This window comes from Caretta caretta, chromosome 2 (genome assembly GCF_965140235.1).
Source record: "Caretta caretta isolate rCarCar2 chromosome 2, rCarCar1.hap1, whole genome shotgun sequence".
NCBI classification, from domain to species: Eukaryota; Metazoa; Chordata; order Testudines; family Cheloniidae; genus Caretta; species Caretta caretta.
Window position 1 is genome coordinate 87,433,921 of NC_134207.1, and position 17,203 is coordinate 87,451,123.

Below are 17,203 nucleotides of genomic sequence, written 5' to 3' on the forward strand. Positions count from 1 at the left end.
CACTCATTTCACATTTTGAAGGCTATATTCACTACTATTAGGGTAGTACTCTCTAAAGTGTTTGGGTTCTTTTTCAGTGAAAGCCTAGATCTTGGAGAACAACATCACCACCTCCAAGGAAAACATATCAGTTCCCCAAACCACCATAATCTTGTCCAATTTAACCTCTAATATTCAGTCAGTCAGACCAAACCAAACAACCTCTTTATGAATTGTAATCCTTCTTAGTAAATGTAGTTACCTATTAAGCTTGGCTTCTGATGAGAGTTCTGGAGCTTGGTGCTGGTCCATCCAAGCGGCCATAGCCCCAAGGAGAGTTGCCTCTAGTTGCTCTTTAAATAGTATGTAACATGGGAGCAGGGTTATGCCCTGCAGGTTTATCCCCTTAATTCATATTGATACCAGTAATATGTAAGGAAAAAAGTCATGATGGTTTTGCTTGTCTGAGCACAGAGCATTGCTTCCATCCATCACTGTAGACCATCTTTTGACAGAGATATGTCTGATTGCATCACATACCATCTGTATTCAGGGGTGCTGGAACAATTTGTGTAGTGAGGGTGCTGAGAGCCATTGAACCAAACTGTAAGCACAATGGAAACCACTTCCAGCCAAGGCGTATGGGAGCACCCCCACACCCATAGTTCCAGCACCTATGTCTGTATTCCCACTGTCAAACACCTTCTCACAATGTGTCAGACTCTCATAGCCCATCCTTGGATTGTGCTCTCGTAAGACAAGCAAGGTTGTGACTGATCACTTCTGTAGGTAACTTCCTAAATGATACAGAAAGTGTTAATGATTCATTAGGAGGGACTCTCCCCTCAGAGACAGTACTGAACCATTGTCCAAGTTGGTTGACAGCAGGCACTGAGGTGCTAAATTTTAGCTGGAACAGAAGGTCAAACTCTTAAGCACAGAATCTTATGTAAGCCATTTTTTTAGTTTAAAATATGTGTAGAGCTTAGTGAATTTCATCCTTCGTGTATACTGGATATGGGCTATATGTGGCTTATCTTCCTTCTTACAGTAACTCAATCTCTTATTCAGTCTCCCAAACCTGAAACAATATGTTGTATTGAAGATTATTTGAATTTTTAAATGTGTATTTATAGATTTTTTTTATAATGTGTCCTAAGAGGGATCATTCTTGCTATGCATGGGGGTGTGGTAATGAGAGAAAACAGACCATATTTGCTAGGAGAGTTAGATACATTGGGGCTAAGAATCAGGTAAGGCCCTTAGAAATCATTGCTCAGACCATTGCACTTTCTAATCTACATAAATGACTTACATCCAGGGACCAACCATAAGCTTAATATATATATACTGTGATGCACACTGTAATTGAAATAATAGTGAACATACAGCAAGCAACTCAATTAATTCATAGGGCTATGGATTTATTTTAAGCAAGCTAACATTAGAAATGAAATATGCTGGTAAATATAAAATAACAATGAAAGTAAAAAATAAAACAGAAACAAACTGGGAATTGCTGACAGTACAAATATATGTACTGAAAATAAGGATGACTGAGAAGTAGGATATGATTTTAAAAGAAAAACTACTTAAAGTGTATTAAAATGTGGAGACGAAGATTTCATTGTGGTGTCTCTTAATAATCTAGAGATGATAAAAGCCCCAATCCTTAGAAAATGAGTATCTCCTGTAAGGTGCCAAGCACCTTCAGCTCCAAGTTAATAGGAAATGAGGGTATTCAGGACCTTACAGGGATCAGGTTTATAGGGTTGGGCCTGATTAATTTTGATGGACATTGTTCTAAATATAAGACATGGAAAGATAAAGGTTGATTTCTGGATTGAATAGGTATGACTGAGGGAGACAGGCTAAAGTATTAATGTTCATAACCTAACAAAAAAGAGGATTTGAATGAAGTATATAAAATCTTACATGACACAAATGTCAGCTGAAGTTATTGTAACTGGCTCAGTGGGTATGCAGTAATAGAAACATACTGAATGTAAAGAGCAGCAGAAGGCATTTTCACAGAAAAATCTCAGTTGGAGAATGATCTATTAGAAAGGGTAGAAGCAAAATCAGGTGGCAGTGGTGGATTAAATCTCATTTCTACTCCTTTACCTTAAATGAATAATTTTAGAGCATTCACTTGAGTTCATGGTGAGACAGCGTGTGTGTTTCTACATTTTGACTATTAGATTAGTGCTAATTTGCTTTGTGCTATCATGTTGTGTTTGTTGAGTGCCTTGAGTTCCAGAAAAAGACCAGCTGTGTCAAACTTGATTACAGAAGAACCAGGACCAAGATTGTCAAAAGCGAGTAGTGATTCTGATTGCCTCCATTTTTGGGTCCCCAGCTTGAAAAAGGGGCCTAATTTTCAGAAGGTGGAATCTTAGCACTTTCTGAAAACCACCTCCTTTCTTCTATCTAAAGTTGGGCACTCAAAACTAAGGTCCTCAGAATCACTAGATTCTTGCAAATCTTCAACCTGCTGAATATTCAAAAGGATTCTTGTTAATATATGAATTTTGAAGAGTGTTGTTACATAGATATTGGACACCAGGTCCTTCAAGGAAAAGGAGAAAAGCTCCCCTTTCTCTCTCCTACAGACAACATAGTTATCTCATTTATTTTTTAGAATAAAACAGTTGGGGCCATTCCACAATTCAGTTCTAAGAGGAAAGCTTGCATGTGGTGTACAAACAGGATGTCTTGCCTCATGGTGTAAAGATAGCAAGGTTTAGCTTGATCTCTGCAAGTAGTGATTAACCCAACTGTGGCTGTCAGCTGAGAGCCCCTGGCCCTGGTTCCTGCAAGGCCACTTGGCCTCATTTTCCCCAAATGCAGCTGCAGTGACTAGCCATACAGCAAGAGCCTCTCTCTCAGACATCTCAACTCTGGAATGTATATGGCTTTAAAAATTAAGGAGTTGGCTCATGAAATAGTTCCAGTATTTGCCACTACTGTTATGTGCCCACATTGGTCTGCCCTGTCTACAGGCAGGCTACCACATTTTGAACCAGATGGAGTTTCTGGGTGACAGTCATGCTCTTGGTTGGCCCAAGGTACAATAGTCAACACATGTGCATAGGCCCAAGCACACACCAGCATTCATTGGAGGGAGTACCAGCAGGATGCCACAGAAGATGTATTCTTTCCTCTTATTGCTTTGATACCTCTCAGTGCTGCTAATCTATTATGAAAGATTTTGAACTTAGTATCTACTGGGTAGCAATCAAGTACCTACTGGCATCCTAGCTGCTAGCAAGGAAGCTACCTAGGGACAGCCTGTGCATGACAGGTAAGAGCTAGGATAGTGCCTTTGTTGCAGCTTAGCTTGTGGTTGCTGCCATGTTGGTGGTTTTTTGAATTACATGTCAGCATGGTTTATATAGGTGACCTTGTGAACAGAATCTGTTTGAAAATTGATATCATTGTGTGGAGTTCATTCTCTGGACTCCTGAGGGGAAAGGCATACTAGTGATGCACTCCTGAAAACCATGGGATAGTTCCTACCCTATTCAGCAAAGTACTAAAGCATATGCTTAGCTTTAAGCACATGAATTGTCCCATTGATCGCCTTGGAACTATTCACATGCTTAAAGTTAGGCAGTTTTAATTCAGCCTTCTGTGGTAAAATACTTCTAAATTATCCAGTATCCGCTCTGAAGCACGTTCACTCTGGCTTCTTTTAGGTTCCTGGGGCTGCTGTAAGAGATGGGGGTGGTTTCCCCACTTAACTCATGGAAATGTCTGGTGTTCTTAAAGTGTTATGTGCCCTGAAATTGACGGGATAGAAGGTGAGCCACCAACACTGGTAAAACTTCTCCAGCAGTGCTGCTGCCAGACATCAGTACTCAATATATCAAGCTAATTCAGGAGATGGAGCTTTCAGAGAACCTGGCAGAAAGTAAAATCTGGTAAAAGATATTATTCTGCTGAACCTACAAATTGTGAACCAACCATGTAAACTTGAGAGGACTAATGGAAAGTCCAGGCTCCAAGAAATGTTTGGGCCAAGCATAAGCATGGGTTTATAGAACTGACTGAGTCTGATAAAAACATGATACACAGGTAAAATCTTTCCTCTGCTCATCTATGAGAAGCTGAGTTGAATTTTGCTGTGTATTTGCCTGATACTGTTTTACCAGACACCATCCATGATATAGCATTACGTATGGATGCTGTGGCTTTAAGAAACTAATGTCAAAGGTACTGCATAATACCTGACTGAATTACTGGAATGGCCCCTCCTGGGACTACACCTGACTACCATTTGGAAGTTCAATTATTACAGATTGGCAGCTGAACTGCACAGAGGGATTTCCTGCAGGGAATTTACCATGTGACAACTGTGGCCAAGAGACAGCACTGGCTTTCTTTTTTCTTTCGGAGTGTGATTCAAGGTGCTGGTTGTCATCAGGGATTTTTATGTGACAGCTCTTTGTGAATCACTTTGGGAGGCAGGCTCCCGAATGCCGAGAGAGATACAGCAGTGCGCATGCTCAGGAGCACAAACATAGGTGTCTAGGGAACTTTTTACTGAAAAAATTGAGTTTATGCACCTATTGGTTTCCACAGGAGTTCTGTGCATTGCAGTGGTCCCAAAACTGGGACTTAGGCACCTAACTCATTTTTTGGGTATTCAGGCCTAAGTCTCTTGCACAGACTGATCATTATAGCTTTAATGAACCAACTGGAAATGTGACAAGGACATGTCTACAACATGCAGCATCAGCATAATAAGCAAGTCATCCGGGTTCAAAAACTGAGCTAAAATTAACTGGAAAAAATTTGGTTTAACGTTGTTCAGTTCATTACCCTTGTTGGTTTATTCTAAAGGAGAAGATAATGCACTGTTCCACAGGTATGCTGTAGCTTTAATAAATAGGTGTTAGTGAAGATATTGATAATGAGGCTTGCATAATAGCCATATATGGTGTAGAACAGGGGTTCTCAACCTTTTTCTTCCTGAGGCCCCCCTCAACATGCTATAAAAACTCCAGGGCCTAGTATGTGGGGTGGGCCCTTGGGCATAGGCATAGTTTTGACTTCGATTTGTGGGGCAGGAGCCGGCACAGCAGGGTCCAGGAAAGCAGCACAACCTCCACCCCCGATTCACCTAAGCAGGCCACCCAGCCTGTCTGGGTTGTGTGTGGTGTGGGTTCAGCTCAAAAAGTTTAAAAACTGCTTAGGGTACAGGGAGTGGGGTAGCTGGGGGTTGTGCGTGGGCAGGGGGTAGCTCAGGGTGCAGGGAGGGAGTAGCTAGGGGCTGTGCCGGCAGGTGGGTAGCTCAGGGTACAGGGAGTGGGTAACTAGGGGCTATGTGTGGGCAGGGGGGTAGCTCAGGGTGCAGGAAGGGAGTAGCTAGGGGCTGTGTGCCAGGAGGGCTCCCCTGTGGTCACTGCTCCCCAAGGGCTCTGCTGGCCATAGAGCCAGGTCCCCCGGCCCGGGCAGCTCTCACCGGCTATGTGAGCTGAGGAGCAGCCGCAACCCTGGGCACCAGTAGCAGATGAGGGAATGCCGTGGCTGCCTGTTCCATGACACCAGCCAGAGCAGCAGCTGCCCTGCACTGCCCAACTCCGGCTTCCTGCCTCTGGCCAGAGCGTGGGAAGGAAGAGAAGGAAGGAGGGTGTGTGGAGCTGCCCCTGGAACTGCCCCACTCTGGCACTGCAGTGGTGGGGGGCAACCAGTGTTCAGGTTTCAGCCCCACAGTGGGCGGTGCCAGAGCTGGGGTTTCAGCCCCGTGTCGAGGAACTTTGGGGCTCGCGGTTTTAGTCCCACGACAGTGGGTGCTGGGGCCTGGGCTCTGGGTTTCAGCCGCGGGGTCCTGCGGCCCCCCTGAAAGGGCTCGTGGCCCCCTGGGGCCACGGATGCCCAGTTGAGAACTGCTGGTGTAGACGTAGTTGGCTGAGTTATGGTTAATAAAACTCGCCAGTCTGGACAATTGCAATGGTCCTCTGGTCTGGTTACATTTTTAATATATAAACACAAATATGACAGTGACTTCTATGTTTAACATTGTAGTCACTTATTTCTTTGTGTGAATGAGCTTTAAACTTAATGGCCTTTCAGAGGAGTGGCCCCTCGGACAGTACATGATAGCTCAAATCAACAACTGTTTGATTGTCCTGATGAGGGACAGTGTTAATGGATGATCTAATGGTTATGGCTACCACAATGCAAGCAGAACTGAATGGTGATGGAACTACTCAAGTCTTGGTTCAGCAGGCCTACACAAAATCTGTGCTATTCTTTGAGTCTTGGGAGACAGGCCAGTCCTTGCCTACAGACAGCCCCGCAACCTGAAGCAAATACTCACCAACAACCACATACCACACAACAGAACCACTAACCCAGGAACTTATCCTTGCAACAAAGCCCGTTGCCAATTGTGCCCACATATCTATTCAGGGGACACCATCACAGGGCCTAATAACATCAGCCACACTATCAGAGGCTCGTTCACCTGCACATCCACCAATGTGATATATGCCATCATGTGCCAGCAATGCCCCTCTGCCATGTACATTGGTCAAACTGGACAGTCTCTACGTAAAAGAATAAATGGACACAAATCAGATGTCAAGAATTATAACATTCATAAACCAGTCGGAGAACACTTCAATCTCTCTGGTCACGCAATCACAGACATGAAGGTCGCTATCTTAAAACAAAAAAACTTCAAATCCAGACTCCAGCGAGAAACTGCTGAATTGGAATTCATTTGCAAATTGGATACTATTAATTTAGGCTTAAATAGAGACTGGGAGTGGCTAAGTCATTATGCAAGGTAGCCTGTTTCCTCTTGTTTTTTCCTACCCCCCCCCCCAGATGTTCTGGTTTAACTTGGATTTAAACTTGGAGAGTGGTCAGTTTAGATGAGCTATTACCAGCAGGAGAGTGAGTTTGTGTGTGTATGGGGGTGGGGGGGATGTGAGAAAACCTGGATCTATGCAGGAAATAGCCCGACTTGATTATGTAAAGAGTTGTCACTTTGGATGGGCTAGCACCAGCAGGAGAGTGACTTTGTGTGGGGGGGTGGAGGGTGAGAAAACCTGGATTTGTGCTGGAAATGGCCCACCTGTTGATCACTTTAGATAAGCTATTACCAGCAGGACAGTGGGGTGGGAGGAGGTATTGTTTCATATTCTCTGTGTGTATATAAAGTCTGCTGCAGTTTCCACGGTATGCATCTGATGAAGTGAGCTGTAGCTCACGAAAGCTCATGCTCAAATAAATTGGTTAGTCTCTAAGGTGCCACAAGTACTCCTTTTCTTTTTGTTCCACCCCAGTCTCTCCTCTGAAGTTTAATGGCCCAGTTAAGGTAATGTTGATTTTTCACCACTGGTATTGGGAACCAGAAGGAGCTGGATAGTGATGAAAATGCTCAAGTCACACCTTGAGAGCCCTTTGGTGATCTAAGATGCTTCTGTTCTCTAAAGAAAGCTCCATAATAACATGTAATAGCATTTGAGCCCCAAGAGCATTCTCAGAGCTATACAGAACATAGAGATAAACTTTACCCTGCTCCAGGAGCATACAACCTAAGAATTTCACGAACCCTTAACTGTCTTGATGGCTGAAAGACAATCTGCAACTAATGTACAGAGTGCTTTTACTGAACTATACAGTCCCCAGAATTCCCATACAGTGTCACCGACATACTGTGCTTTACAAGCAATGACAGAGGCAACATTGTTTAGAAAATGTATTGTTCAAGCAGTTTTTAAATGAGGACCTTGAACACGTTCTTAAGTCGGTAGCTGTAGATAGCTCTCATAATAAACCAGAAAAATAACTGATTTAGAAAAAACAAAGACAATGTTGGAAAATAGACTGTTACCACTTTCAGACTGCCACTAAACCTGCAGTTCCTGTGGACTAAGCTCTCTAGTTCTTATCTCAGCTGTGCGCTGGAGGAGGTGTTTCTAAGGCTTAATGCCATGGAGCTATTTAAACAAAATGTTTTCTGTCAAAAAGAGTCACAATGGCCTTTTTTTGCAGAGGTTGCTGCACATAACGTCATTAATTTTAATTTTCACATATTTGTAAGTGGCTTGTGTGAAGACAGAGGAGTGCCTCGTCACTGCTGCTAGTGCCACCCCCTCCAAGTTCTCAGCCCTGTGCCAGTTGCCACCAGTATTATCTTCCCTCCACCAGCGTGTATAGTAGGCCTCTGGCATGCTATGTTTAAAAATCTCCAGAGCATAAGATGCTAAACTTCCATTTGCCCTCTGTAATAATCTATCATCCAGCTCTGGGCTGATGTACTCCAGTTCATTTCTGGGAAGATCAGCTACTGGGGAATTATAGGATTTCCCAGATGGCTCAGTGGGAAGGAATGTAGGTAGATGATCATCAGTCACAGAACTGGACAGCACAAGTGAGTTGCTAACTGATGATGGCCTTGGTGTTGGTATGTCTACAGCAGCCACAGGAGTGGACTGTGTGCTCTGTGTTGTCGTGGTTGTGGAATTGACACTCGTGGACGATGATGGCATCCATGCCGGTACAAAATTGGATGCTGTGTGGTGGCTGATATCCATGAAGGTGCGGAGGGGATCAGATGGTAAATAGTTATCCTGTATGTGGTCACAAATGGGAGAAGACTCTTGAAGGAGCCATATCTATCTTCTTGTACAGTTGCTCCACATGATAAAATAAATAGTATTTTTCTATTCACCTCATACAAGTACTGTAGTGCAATCTCTTTTTTGTGAAAATGCAACTTACAAATGTAGAGTTTTTTTGTTACATAACTGCACTCAAAATAAAACAATGTAAAACTTTAGAGCCTATAAGTCCACTCAGTCCTACTTCTTGTTCAGCCAATCGTGAAGACAAACAAGAAGTATGGGAGATAATGCTGCCTGCTTCTTATTTACAATGTCACCTGAAAGTCAGAACAGGCATTCACTTGTCATTTTTGTAGCTGGCAATGCAAGGTATTTATGTGCCAGATATGCTAAACATTTGTATGCCCCATCATGCTTTGGCCACCATTCTAGCATATTGGACATGCTTCCATGCTGCTGACTTTCTTTAAAAAAAATAATGCGTTAATTAAATTTGTGACTGAACTCCTTGGAGGAGACCTGTATGTCTCTTGCTTTGTTTTACTTGCATTCTGCCAGATACTTATTGTTATAGCAGTCTCAGATGATGATCCAGCACATGCTGTTTGTTTTAAGAACACTTTCACTGCAGATGTGAAAAAACGCAAAGAAGCTACCAATGTGAGTTTTCTACAGCTACAGCACTCGATCCAAGGTTTAAGAATCTGAAGTACCTTCCAAAATCTGAGAGGGATAAGGTGTGGAGCATACTTTCAGAAATCTTAAAAGCACAACACTCCAGTGTGGAAACTACAGAACCCAAACCACCAGAAAAGAAAATCAACCTTTTGCAGGTGGCATCTGACTCAGATGATGAAAATGGACGTGAATCGATCCGCACTGCTTTGGATCGTTATTGAGCAGAACCTGTCATCAGCATGGACCCATGTCCTGTGGAATGGTTAAAGCATATCTACCTCATCTGAGTTATGGTGTTTTGTACATTTGCAGAACTTCTTTTTTGTCAGGAAAGACCGAGACCTTTCCTGTTTGCTGCTGGTTGTCTAGCACACCTTATGTTCCCTTTCCCTACATAGACATACACAGCCTCTTGTTAAGGTTTCCCAGGAGCATAGTCCAGTAGACATTTCCTGTGGAAGGAATAAACTGCACCAATGCTGTGCTTCATCTGTAGCCCACTGAAGTGCATGGAAATATTCCCCTGACTTCAATAGCCTTTGGATTGAGACTTATGTGCACTCATTAATACGTCACATTCCTGTATGAATTAGAAACCTTTGTAATATGTTTACATACTAAATTATTTTAAACCTGCCTTTGTCTATTATTTTAGATGTCAATATTCTGATTTGGTAAACACTCAGAGGGAATATGTTCCAACTAAGCTAACTTTTTCAAAGCCCACACTTATGGGAGATATGTGAATTTGCATAGGGTGTTGGGATTCCCTCTGAGACCTTTTCCACTTGGCTTATCCAGAACACCGTGTCCAGTTCTGGGAGAACACTTCATCCAGTTCTCTGGAATCCAAAACACTCAGTTTGACTCTGGCTCTCATCATTCAGGTTCCTGTATTTGGCATACAGCAAAGCTGTGCTGAGTTGATCAGACTCAAGCATAGGGGGTGGGTATAGGGCATACCACACATCCAAAGTTACACAGACAATCTCTTCCTTTATATACTTTTACACATTAGATTGCATTTGCTATACATTAAGTCACACATTTTTGGATTGGATTGGTTACTTTGCAGGAACCAATCCCTATACAGCATGCTCTGTCCATGTGCTGTTCACGTGGAACTTGACCTTTACATTCTGGGTTTATTGTCCATAGTCCCTAGCATCAGGGTGTTGCTGCTTATCTTAGTTAGTGCAAACATCCTGACTCCAGCATACTGTTTGTCAAGCTCCCATTTACAACTTAACCTTCCATTCACCTTCCCAATTATGCCCACTAAGAAATGAGGCAAGTTACTTATGCCAGGCCTACATAAGCTATTCTCTTTCATTATTTGAGGACTTATTCTTTTATTTTTCTGCATCTTGACTAGTACTCTGGGGTTGTCATTCAAGTTTATTCAGAGTCAATATACAGTGGAAATAATCAGGGCATGAAAGAAGTTCAATGTCCTGCTCAAACCCTGAGATCTGTTCTGCAAAATCTTAATCCTGACATTGCAGTACATCGCTGATGTGTTCTTTCAGTATGCTCAGTACACTCAGGATTCAACCTCTTTCCAGTAGCTTGAAATTCCCACATTTTTTTCTTCTCTCACAGTATGCCAGTGATTTTTATCAATTTTCTGCTATCTCACTGGCATGTCTGAAAGGGGCATCAGGAAGCCGGATGTCAAGTAGATGAACAGCACATTAAGCAATCCACAAAAACAGATGAGTAGGGCATTATGCAAATCTAATAGCTGAGTACATGAATTTCAAGCTTCCATCTGGTAGCTTCTCACATAAAACACTTATTATGGTGATGGCTGATATAGAAATGCTTAAATAATCATTAAGGCAGGAATATTTTTTCAAGCAGTAATGCAGTTATTTGGCACTTACAGCTCATTGATTACCAGCAGTAACCACACACAGAATTAAGATTGCATCATGCTATTTACTGAGTTGTTGATGACGGGCACTGCAGAGAAAAAGCCTTGATTACTGTGGGTTGCTCCACATCTGAGAAGTAAGGCCTCCTGGCCAACCAAAGGTGAAAATTTATTTTTGGCCACTGCTACCATCTGGGTGTCCATGAGCAGTGAGAAGTCCAAAAGGACTATGAGATTGTGCATCATCCTTTCTTAGGTCAGAACTTCTGTCGGTTCCTCAGGATGTCCTCTGCAATTTATTCGTCCAGTCTGTCTGTTGTGATAGAGTGTACAAATCCACACCAGGCAAGAAGGAGTTAAAAAGCAGCTTTGGGCTTGGGCAGCCTGTTGCATCTTGCAAAGCATGCTGTTCTTGGAGGAGGAGCCTTAAAAGGGAGAAGCCCAGTTCAGAATGGGCCAGGCCTGGAAGGTGGAGAGACCTCTTCTTGGTAGCTCTCAGGAAGGGGCACCATGCAGCAAACAGCTGATTAAGAGTTTCTGTGAACCCTGAATGATAACCCAGATGGCACTGATCCGGGGGGACATATAGGGCAGTTTCCTGCAGTTATCCTTGAAAAACCTTGTGGAATTAAGTTTTAGTATCTTTGGAATGCATTGGATTAAATGCAAAGGTTATATATTATTATGGGCCACAGCTGTATGGGGGAGATGTGATGTGAGTGAGTATGTAAACTCTGTAGGGTGTCATGTTAGGATCTTCAGAGGACTCTGTTGAGAAATGTGCCACTCAAGAATGGACTTTGGGAACAAACAGGGTCACACAGTTTGCCTGGGGAATCTCTTGGGAAAGGTTAATGCAAATTCCCTAACTCCAGTTATGCAAAAACCCAGTCTTTTTAAGCTAGTCCCTGAGGAGAGGACCTTTATTTCCTGATTGATCTTGAGACTCCAGGAACAGATAAAGGCCCAAGCCCTGTGAAGGAAAGACTGAATTAGTCAGGCTTGTGCTAGTTCTGAGCTCAGGCTGTTATGAACTTGTAACTACAGGAAAACACTTTGGTGGAGTTTGAAGGACGGACTCCTATTACAGCCATTATTGGAGTTGGGGGGTGATCTCTATTAAGTTCATTAGCACATGTGTGGGTTCTTTCGTTGTTTTTAATGTTTCCTCTGTAGTGCTTTACCTTACGAATACATGTGATTGTTTATAAAGAGCTCTGTGGTAACATGTAACTGCTGGCAATTATAGCTGTTTGTAGCCTTCAGAGAGAAAGCAAAGCACAGACTCTGCCCTCTTCAGGCAGTCTGGCTTGCTGGTTTGCAGTATGGGCAGGGAACTGTCCAACCTGGATAAACCCCTGTTCCAGAGGCAGAGATATGAAGGTTTCCGCCCAAGAGGTGAGAGCTGAGGACCTGGGAGCCAAGAGTGGGTGCCCTCAAGGGACCATGGAGGGGGAATACCAATGCAGTTGCCCTGAACTGTGACACCAGCCTACAGCTCGTCAGGCATCTCCTGAAAAGAAGGAGGTCAGGGAAGTGTTTGGATTATTTTTAGGGCTGTCAAGTGATTAAAAAATGTAATCATGCAATTAATCGCACTGTTAATAAAAGAATACCATTTATTTAAATATTTTGGATATTTTCTATATTTTCAAATATATTGATTTCAGTTAAAACACAGAATAGAAAATGTATAGTGCTCACTTTATATTTATTTTTATTATAAATATTTGCACTGTAAAAACAAAAGAAATAGTATTTTTCAATTCACCTAATACAAATACTATAGTGCAATCTCTTTATCATGAAAGTTGAACTTACAAACGTAGAATTATGTACAAAAAAACCTGCATTCAAAAACAAAACAATGTAAAACTTTAGCACATACAAGTCCACTCAGTCCTACTTCTTGTTCAGACAAACAAGTTTGTTTATATGTGCAGGAGATAATTCCGCCTGCTTCTTGTTTACAATGTCACGTGAAAGTGAGAACAGGCGTTTGCATGGCACTGTTGTAACCAGTGTCACAAGATATTTACGTGCCAGATGTGCTAAAGATTCATATGCCTCTTCATGCTTCAACCACCATTCCAGAGGACATGCATCCATGCTGTTGACAGGTTCTGCTTGATAATGATCCAAAGCTGTGCGGATTGACATGTTCATTTTCATAGTCTGAGTCAGATGCCTCCTGCAGAAGGTTGATTTTCTTTTTCGGTGGTTCAGATTCTATAGTTTCCACATGGTAGTGTTGCTCTTTTAAGACTTTTGAAAGCATGCTCCACACCTCATTCCTCTCAGATTCCCTCTCAGGCACTTCAGATTCTTAAATCTTGATTCAAGTACTGTAGCTATCTTTAGAAATCTCACATTGGTCCCTTCTTTGCATTTTGTCAAATCTGCAGTGAAACTGTTCTTAAAATGAACAACATGTGCTGGGTTGTCATCTGAGACTGCTATAACATGAAATATATGGCACAATGTGGGTCAAACAGAGCATAAGACATACAATTCACTCCCAAGGAGTTTAGTCACTAATTTAATTAATGCATTATTTTTTTAACGAGCATCATCAGCATGGAACAGTGTCCTCTGGAATGGTGGCCAAAGGATGAAAAGGCATAAGAATGTTTAGCATATCTGGCATGTAAATACCGTAGCTGAAGAGATTGCACTACTGTGCTTATATGAGGTGAACTGAAAAATACCATTTATTTTGTTTATCATATTTACAGTGCAAATATTTGCAATAAAAATAATAATATGAAGTGAGCACTGTACACTCTGTATTCTGTGTTGTAATTGAAGTCAATATATTTAAAAATGTAGGAAAACATCCAAAAATATTTAATAAAGTTCAATTGGTATTCTATTGTTTAACAGTGCGATTAAAACTGTGATTAATCTGTGAGTTAACTGCGATTAGTCGACAGCCTTAATTATTTTTGTGTTGTGCCTTTCCTGTGTTACTTTTCCTCTGAGGCCTTGTCAAGGTTCCTCCCCCACTCTGAACTCTAGGGTACAGATGTGGGGACCTGCATGAAAAACCTCCTAAGCTTATCTTTACCAGCTTAGGTCAAAACTTCCCCAAGGTACAAAATATTACACCCGTTATCCTTGGAATGGCCGCTACCACCACCAAACTAATACTGGTTACTGGGGAAGAGCTGTTTGGACACGTCCTTCCCCCCAAAATACTTCCCAAAACCTTGCACCCCACTTCCTGGACAAGGTTTGGTAAAAAGCCTCACCAATTTGCCTAGGTGACTACAGACCCAGACCCTTGGATCTTAGAACAATGAACAATCCTCCCAACACTTGCACCCCCCCTTTCCTGGGAAATGTTGGATAAAAAGCCTCACCAATTTGCATAGGTGACCACAGACCCAAACCCTTGGATCTGAGAACAATGAAAAAGCATTCAGTGTTTTACAAGAAGACTTTTAATAAAAAATAGCAGTAAATAGAAATAAAGAAATCCCCCCTGTAAAATCAGGATGGTAGATATCTTACAGGGTAATTAGATTCAAAAACATAGAGAACCCCTCTAGGCAAAACCTTTAAGTTACAAAAAAGATACACAGACAGAAATAGTTATTCTATTCAGCACAATTCTTTTCTCAGCCATTTAAAGAAATCATAATCTAACACATACCTAGCTAGATTACTTACTAAAAGTTCTAAGACTCCATTCCTGTTCTGTCCCTGGCAAAGACGACTACAGACAGACACAGACCCTTTTTTTTCTCTCCCTCCTCCCAGCTTTTGAAAGTATCTTGTCTCCTCATTGGTCATTTTGGTCAGGTGCCAGCGAGGTTACCTTTAGCTTCTTAACCCTTTACAGGTGAGAGGAGCTTTCCCCTGGCCAGGAGGGATTTCAAAGGGGTTTACCCTTCCCTTTATATTTATGACAGGCCTGAAGAGAGATGGGGAGGAAGAAGCCCAAGTAAGAAGCAGGAGGTCTGAAGAAGCAGACCTTATCTGCTGCTACAAGAGTCCTGGACAGGAACCCAGGATAGAGGGAGGGACTGAGTTCCCTTACAAACCACAAAGGAAAGATCTGGGACAAGCATCATAAATCCTAGTGACCCTAGAGGTGGGCTGGAGCCCCTGGCACAAGGTGACTGGACTGTTATTAGACTTGACTAACACTCCAAAAGGGGTGAGACTTAAAGTGAGCTCGATGGATGGGTGAATTACAAGATAAAGGGGGCCACCAGCTGACCCGAACAGCAGGTGAGTGAGGCTACAGAGTGGGAAAACGTGGCAAAACTGCACCCAGCAACAAGGCAGCGCTTTGGCTGGTAAGTCACTTTGTCATACTAGAGGTTGCTGCTTTTGACAGCAAAGAAAGTTTAAAAAGAAGGGGAGGAGAATCCCAGAGCTGACTGGTGATAGCTTTCACTCAAGAGCCATAAAACAATCAGGTAATTTATAAGGTGATGGAACAATACATGGTTTTACAAGAAATGTGTACACAACATGTTAACAATTTAAGACATGATAAATTAAGATGAATGACTTTGCTAGTTGCCTGAATGAAGTTCAACCCAAAAATGTTCCTAAATGAATATAAACAAATGTTTGATGGCATGCAGGAGTTGCCCTGTGACTTTGGACAAGAAGATGGATTGTTTTCCTAGTAAACTGAGGAGTGTGGATTACCCAGTGGTATTCCTGCAAATATTGAATTTGGGTGCTTAGGCATTAATTGCAGTCACGACAAACAAATGACAGTAAATTTCTCTGGTAATGAGATACCAAGATTAAAACAAGGGAGAGATCTAGAATTTGTAATGAATAGCTGGAATTTACTGAATGTTTCAATCCTCAGTCTCATTGTGGCTCATTCTTGGTGTCAGCTAAATTACACAGTCCTGATTCTCGCTCATTTCAGATGACAGAATTATCCAAGTAAGCATCTGCACCCCAAACTGCCTATTGAGTTGAGGTGGCATGTGACAGTGAGACAGGCTCAGAAGAGAGAGAACTAGAAGTAGCCAGGGCTTCTGACATCTTGCTGTTCCAAAATTTCAAGGTCAGTTTGTACACTGATTAGATCTCCCCCCCCCCCCCCCCCAAGATAAGAATATGATGCTACATCTTTGTAATGCCATGCTTTACCTCATGAGGATCTCAGTGAATTGACCCAGTCTTTCTTACATATGTATAAACCCACAGAAAACCAAGCTTCTGGACAAAAAAGTCAATGATGGTAGTGATGGTAACACCTTGATTGTGTGATTGAGAATATGACTGTTAAGCATTTCAGTGGATAAGTGTAAGCCTATAATTGAAGAAACGAATGACCTTTCTGCTCAAAATATCTTAATTTGAGCTGTAACTGGGGAACTCCTTTTTAAAGACTGAGCTCTTTGAACATATTTACCAAAGACTTTTCTGTGTTAAAATCTGTCATTGAACATCTATTATAAAATAGCTGTCTTCATTCCACATCTCTTAATTCTTCCACACAAGCTAACATGCAAGAAAGGAGGGAACATATTCCCGTATGTCTTTCTTCATCTCTCTATTATGCATCATTATCTTTGGAAGAAGACTAGATGACTTTGGATGGGGTACCCTGGAATGCACTAAACAGGTCAAGCACAACAGGATACAAACCTGGTTCTCCTCAGTGATGTATGGATTCAGAGATATGTCCTGCAAAAAGAAGGAAGAGAAGGAATGTAAATTAAAGTTCGATAAGCACTGGTGACAGTTCATAATAATTTTTCTGTTTCAAAGAACAGACTGACCCACTGATCTTTTTAAATTCAATAAAAAGAACACATCTGCTGTTCCCTAGCCAAGAAACCCTGAAAATACAGGTACAGAAAACTTTCAGAAAGGAAGAACTCAAATGGGAATCAGAGGTTTCAGAGTAGCAGCCATGTTAGTCTGTATCCGCAAAAAGAAAAGGAGTATTTGTGGCACCTTAGAGACTAACAAATTTATTTGAGCATAAGCTTTCGTGAGCTACAGCTCACGTCATCAGATGCATTCAGTGGAAAATACAGTGGGGAAATTTATATACACAGAGAACATGAAACAATGGGTGTTACCACACACTGTAACAAGAGTGATC